Here is a 6,440-nt window from a genome sequence, read left to right as displayed (position 1 = left end):
CCTGCCATGTGTCAACAGTCCAAGCTGGTGGAGGTGGTGTAATGATTTTTCTTGGTACACTTTGGGCCTGTTAATACCAATCAGTCATGGCTTGAATGCCACAGCCTATTTGAGTATTGTTGCTGACCATATGCATCCCTTCATGGCCACAATGTACCCATCTACAAATGGCTACTTCCAGCATGATAATGCACCATGTTACAAAGCAAAGGTCGTCTCAAACTGTTTTCATGAACATGACAATGAGTTCAGTGTTCTTCAGTGGCCTTCCCAGTCACCGGATCTGAATCCAACAGAACACCTTTGGGATGTGGTAGAACGGGAGACTCACAGCTTCAAAGTGCACCTGAAAAATCTTGAAAAAGCAAAGGGAGGCCCTACCCAGTATTAGTATGGTGTTCCTAACAAAGTGTTCAGTGAGTGTATATTCTTGTGAATTTTCATTAACTACTGTAATTTACATAATGCATACCTTTGTAATGTAAAGGCTTTTCTCAAAGGTATTTGTCACGCCCTCTACCTCTAGGTAGTGGGCAGTGCCTCTCTCTCTCTTTCCCTCTCTCTCTCTCTCTCTCTCTCTCTCTCTCTCTCTCTCTCTCTCTCTCTCTCTCTCTCTCTCTCTCTCTCTCTCTCTCTCTCCCTCTGATTGGCAGGAGTGGTTTCAGGTGTGCAGTGTTCCGGCTGTTCTCAATTACCTCATCGTTAGCCCTGTATAAAGACCCGGTCCAGCCTTCACTACACTGCCAGATCATAGCTTCAGTTCCACTTCCGTTCAGCCTGACCCTGCCTGACCCTGCCTGCCTGCCTGCCTGCCTGCCTGCCTGCCTGCCTGCCTGCCTGCCTGCCTGCCTGCCTGCCTGCCTGCCTGCCTGCCTGCCTGCCTGCCTGCCTGCCCTCCTGCCTGCCTACCATTCTGCCTCCCACTGGTCTCCTTCCCGACGAACTGTCCCGTCAGTTTGCGGTGGACGAGGCCGGCTCTGACCCTGAAGCCATTCTGCCTCCCACTGATCTCCTTCCCGACGAACTGTCCCGTCAGTTTGCGGTGGACGAGGCCGGCTCTGACCCTGAAGCCATTCTGCCTCCCACTGATCTCCTTCCCGACGAACTGTCCCGTCAGTTTGCGGTGGACGAGGCCGGCTCGGACCCTGAACCCATTCTGCCTCCAACTGGTCTCCTTCCCGACGAACTGTCCCGTCAGTTACTGTCACGCCCCCCCAAAACTGAGATTTTTCCGGAGTCTGTGTTTACGCGAATGTCATTAAGGACCTTAATAAGGGCCGTTTCAGTGCTATGTAGGGGGCGAAAGCCTGATTGAAAGTCATCAAAGAGATCATTTAGGGTCAAATAATTGCTAAGTTGTTCGTGGGCAACCGTTTCAATAATTTTTCCTGTACAGGGAAGGTTTGATATGGGTCTAGTTGTTTAGTACAAATGGGCCTAGGCCGTTCTTTTTTAGTAGAGGCTTAATAACTGCAGTTTTCAGGGCTTCAGGGAAGATTCCTGATGAAAGGGAGGTGTTCATTATTTGTATTAGTTACCGTATTTTCCGCACTATAAGGCGCACTTAAAAGTAAAATAAAATAAAATAAAACGACAGTGCGCCTTATATATGGATCAAAATGTAAAAATTACATGACCAATAAAAACAATTTAATAATAATAAAGTGTTTCAGTACGACTGGTAAACTACAAAGCCGCACCGCTTGCAGCATTACGGTAATCAGTAAACACCGGTGCTTACTCACAGTCCCACACCACTTGTGTGTATAAAGAAGACCACAAAATGGCTCCTGTCAAGAGACACGCTTACGACGCAGAGTTCAAGCTCAAGGCTGTCAGTCACGCAGCAGAAAATGGGAATAGAGCAGCAGCGAGGGAATTCAACATTAATGAATCAATGGTACGGAAGTGGAGGAAGCAAGAAGATGACCTGCGCCAAGTAAAGAAAACTAAACAAAGTTTCCGAGGGAACAAAGCGAGATGGCCACAGTTAGAGGACCAACTCGAACAGTGGGTTGTTGAACAGAGAGCAGCAAGTAGAAGCGTCTCTACAGTCACAGTTCGAATGAAGGCAACAGCGCTAGCACGGGACATGAACATCGAGGAATTTCGAGGGGGTCCTTCTTGGTGCTTTCGTTTTATGAAAAGACTTAACTCTCCATCCGCGCAAGAACTACCGTCTCGCAGCAACTGCCAAACGATTATCAAGAAAAGCTGGTCACTTTCCGCGCATACTGCGAAAAGAAGATCACTGAAAAGAAGATCCTGCCAGAGCACATCACCAACATGGACGAGGTTGATATGGACCTGTGTTGTTTTGTTTGCATTGCATTTAGAAATGCTATTACTGTAACGCCAAATCAAATTCCTATATGTGTATGCTTAATGTGTATGCATAAATGGCAATAAACGTTATCTCATCTCATCTCATCTCTCATCAGGTTCCACTCACCTTTGATATTCCTGTGAACCGCACTGTGGAGAAAACGGGAACCAGTACGGTGTCTATACGCACCACAGGGAATGAGAAGTCATCCTTCACTGTAGTTCTCGCCTGCCAGGCTAATGGCCAGAAACTTCCACCGATGGTTATTTTCAAGAGGAAGACCTTGCCAAAAGAAAACTTTCCAGCCGGCGTCGTCATCAAAGTTAACCCGAAGGGATGGATGGATGAGGAAAAGATGAGTGAGTGGCTGAGAGAAATTTACGTCAAGAGACCGGGTGGCTTTTTCCACACAGCTCCGTCCCTATTGATCTACGACTCCATGCGCGCCCATATCACCGATGCTATAAAAAAACAAGTGAAGCAAACTAATTCGGAGCTTGCCGTCATTCCGGGTGGATTAACTAAAGAACTCCAGCCGCTAGATATTGGTGTAAACAGGGCGTTCAAAGCTAGACTGCGAGCTGCGTGGGAGCAGTGGATGACAGAAGGTAACGATTAATTGAGTATCAAGGACCCCAATTGAAATAAGCCAGTGGCTTTCTTGGGTTTTTATCCTGTTAGTTGACCTTGTATGTATATGGTATATGTTTTTTAAAAAGCTTGTTGGCAGGACATCAAGGGCACAGGTGGATGGTTTAAGACGTGACATGATTTTATCTAGGGTCTTGTAATCAATGGTGTTAAATTGTGACATGGTTGTTATGTCTGCCCTATTTGGGGTTGTTAATGGGGACATGATTTTCATGCCTGACACAGAATACCTAATGCCTTGTCTAATGGTTTCTATTTTATTGTTAAAATACCTGCCTACCTGCCCTCCTGCCTGCCTGACCCCTGCCTGCCTAATGACTACTCCTCCTGCCTAAGCCCCGGCCCGCCTGCCGACTACCCCTCCTGCCTAAGCCCCTGCCTGCCTGCCGACTACCCCTCCTGCCTAAGCCCCTGCCTGTCTGCCGACAACTCCTCCTACCTAACCCCCTGCCTGCCTGCCGACTACTCCCCCTGCCTGACCCCCCGCTTGCCCTACGACCATTCTCAGCCTTCTCCTTTAAATAAATATTCTTTATTTTCCGTACATCTGTCTCTGGTCTGTGTCTGCGCCTGGGTTCCCTATCTGACCGTAATGGTATTGCTCCTGGTGTTCTTATCAACTTTACCCATACTCAATGTACACTAGGGGTGAGAGCAACACCATGTATAACCAACTGATGAGACAGCTGTCCAGCCCCTGTGGTTGGTAGCAATATGAAAACTACTCTGAATCAGAATCAAATATTTATTTATACAGAATAAGTATATTTGCACATACAGGAAATGTACTTGGTGAGGTTGGTGCAGAGACATAAAAAGACAAAACAATATATAAGCAAAAATAATTGAAAAGACAATAGCATAAACTAAGAACAATAAATTATGTAGGCTGTAAATTAGAATAAATGTGACAGTCTGCATTTCGGCAATTCTCAAGTTGCGCAAATGTCCTTTTTTTTCATATTATGAAAGTTTAAGTGTTGAAGAGCCCACTCAATATAACAAACAACAGTTGTAGGATCACTAAATACTTATAATTTGTGAATTGGATTCACTGTATAGCGTCCCGTCCTGCTTCAGGCTACTGGGTAAGTGATACATGGCTTGTAAACAAACTTACGTTTTAGGACAAAAGTAAGGACTGTGTAATCATCTAATTATGTGCAGTTATGTGTTTTTAGCATGTTGATGTTCTATCAGCATGTTATGATGTGCTAAACATGCAGTTAGATGTTCATAGCGATGTTCTTTCTTAGCTGCTATCTAGCTACCAACGCGATGGTAGCAAACACGTCTGTTTTGATCCAGAGCGGAGTTTCTCCGATATTTGGTTTGATGTGTACCAACATTCAAATAAGCATATCTTCTAACTATTTTCAGATTTCAAGGTATGACAATCTGCACTTTCATAATCTGAAAAATGACCTTGCCCTACTTGAGGACTTTTTCACCGGACCCTGTCACAAATGTATCCTGCTGCTAGTATTTGCCTAGTGCCTTACAGAGTAGTCCAGTCCCCACATAACCTCAGAAAACAATCTGAAAGTGAAGCAGGCCAGAAAGAAATCCTCCCTGAACCACCCCCCGAGTCATCACTTCCTCAGATGAAAGTAACCCAGTGCCCTATTTTCCTGACTCTCCTTGCGCCCCCACACAATTAGACGGAGGAGAGGAATTAGCGACGACCCATTTCCTCCAGTCAGCCGGAGTGTTGATGGTCAGTCATCTATGAGATAACCACGGCAACAATACAGAGAACAAACACCCTGGCTGCTCATTGGGCGAACATGAGGCCCAATCATTCCCTCTGAGAATGCTTTGGCATCCCAACCTACAGAATGTATAGCTCAGATAAAAGCCTCAGATAAAAGCTTATTGTGAATGAGCTTTGATTTTCCTGATGCTGTAAGTGAAGCGGGATATAGAAGATAGCTGGTATATATCTATCATTATTGCAGATATATACTCATTAATACGTATTAATCACTACTAGAATTATGATGGATGGATGCATGACTAGATGGCCGTTATGCTGGATTAAAAGAAGCAGAGTTTGAGTTGTTGACAGGACACTGGGGCTATCTCTCTCTCTTTCTCTCCCTCCCTCTCTCTCCCTCTCTCTCTCTCTCTCTCTCTCTCTCTCTCTCTCTCTCTCTCTTTCTCTCCCTCCCTCTCTCTCTCTCTTTCTCTCCCTCCCTCTCTCTCTCTCTCTCTTTCTCTCCCTCCCTCTCTCTCTCTCCCTCTCTCTCTCTTGGTCTTGTGAGTGGTGCTACCTGACTGAACAGTGAGCTCAGTCCAAATGGCAGCCTGTGTTTCCACCAGAGGTTTTCTAGAAGGACCCGCACCTGCTTCTTAGGCAGAGGATGGATGGATGGATAGATGGATGGGTGTATAAACAAATGCATACTGTAATATGACAATGTACTGAATTGCATACTGTAATATGTAAGACAACAACAGAATACATTAATTCATCAGATTAAATAGGTCTAGTACAGTATATTATTAACTGAGGTTTTTTTTTTATACAAGAAACACACAAAAAAACATAACATGCCTTGCCCTCGTGAGGCCACAAAAGAGGGATTTTCAACCATTGATTCGTCATTAAAAATTGAAGGGCCCCGGAGGAGCGAGACAAAGACGTAAACAGAGACATCCAGCATTAGCACATCGGCTGTTTGAGTGCTGGGTCCCTATGCATTATTGATAGCGCTGATGCTAATTGGAAGTCATAACTCCACAAATGAAATGTGTGAGGCGGAAGACACGCCCTGCTTTTCTGCTGCCAGTGAACGTCTGATGAGAAGCAGGCTAATTTTAACCTTTTTTCCCATTATGCTCACAAAAACAGTGTTCGTCAAGTTGAGAGTTGTTTTTGTCATCGAGCGGTTATTCTAACCAAGATGTCGGTCTACAGCAACCGTGGTGCAGGCCTCTGTTTTGTTATAGGGTTAGTAATGGGTGTAATAATCCCTGATATTGATATTGCCATAGTCTACCCTTTGAGACATGACCACACGTGTGCGTGTGTGTGTGTGTGTGTGTGTGTGTGTGTGTGTGCATGTGTCCTCAGGACACTTCCCTATGTGAATCCATCCTGTGATAGTTCTGTAAGATCTTGATCATGTTGCTGTTGATTGGGAGAGGATAGCTCCTTTCAATGTCCTCTCTTATTCTAACATCATTTGTAACGGTCAGGCTAGTGAAGGATGGGTGGATTTATTGAAGGAACGAGGGGACTGAGTAGAGCTCCAATGGTAGAGCAGACAAGCAGGGCAGGCAGGCAGGCAAGCAGGACAGGCAGGCAAGCAGGATAGGCAGGCAAGCAGGATAGGCAGGCAGGCAGGCAGGCAGGCAGGACAGGCAGGCAGGCAGGACAGGCAGGCAGGCAGGCAGGCAGGCAGGCAGGCAGGCAGGCAGGCAGGCAGGCAGGCAGGCAGGACAGGCAGGCAGGCAGGAC

This window comes from Nansenia antarctica, assembly GCF_963989245.1.
Source record: "Nansenia antarctica genome assembly, chromosome: 7".
In the NCBI taxonomy this organism is placed as follows: domain Eukaryota; kingdom Metazoa; phylum Chordata; class Actinopteri; order Argentiniformes; family Microstomatidae; genus Nansenia; species Nansenia antarctica.
The sequence above is the reverse complement of the archived record's forward strand: the minus strand, read 5'-3'. Positions refer to the sequence as shown.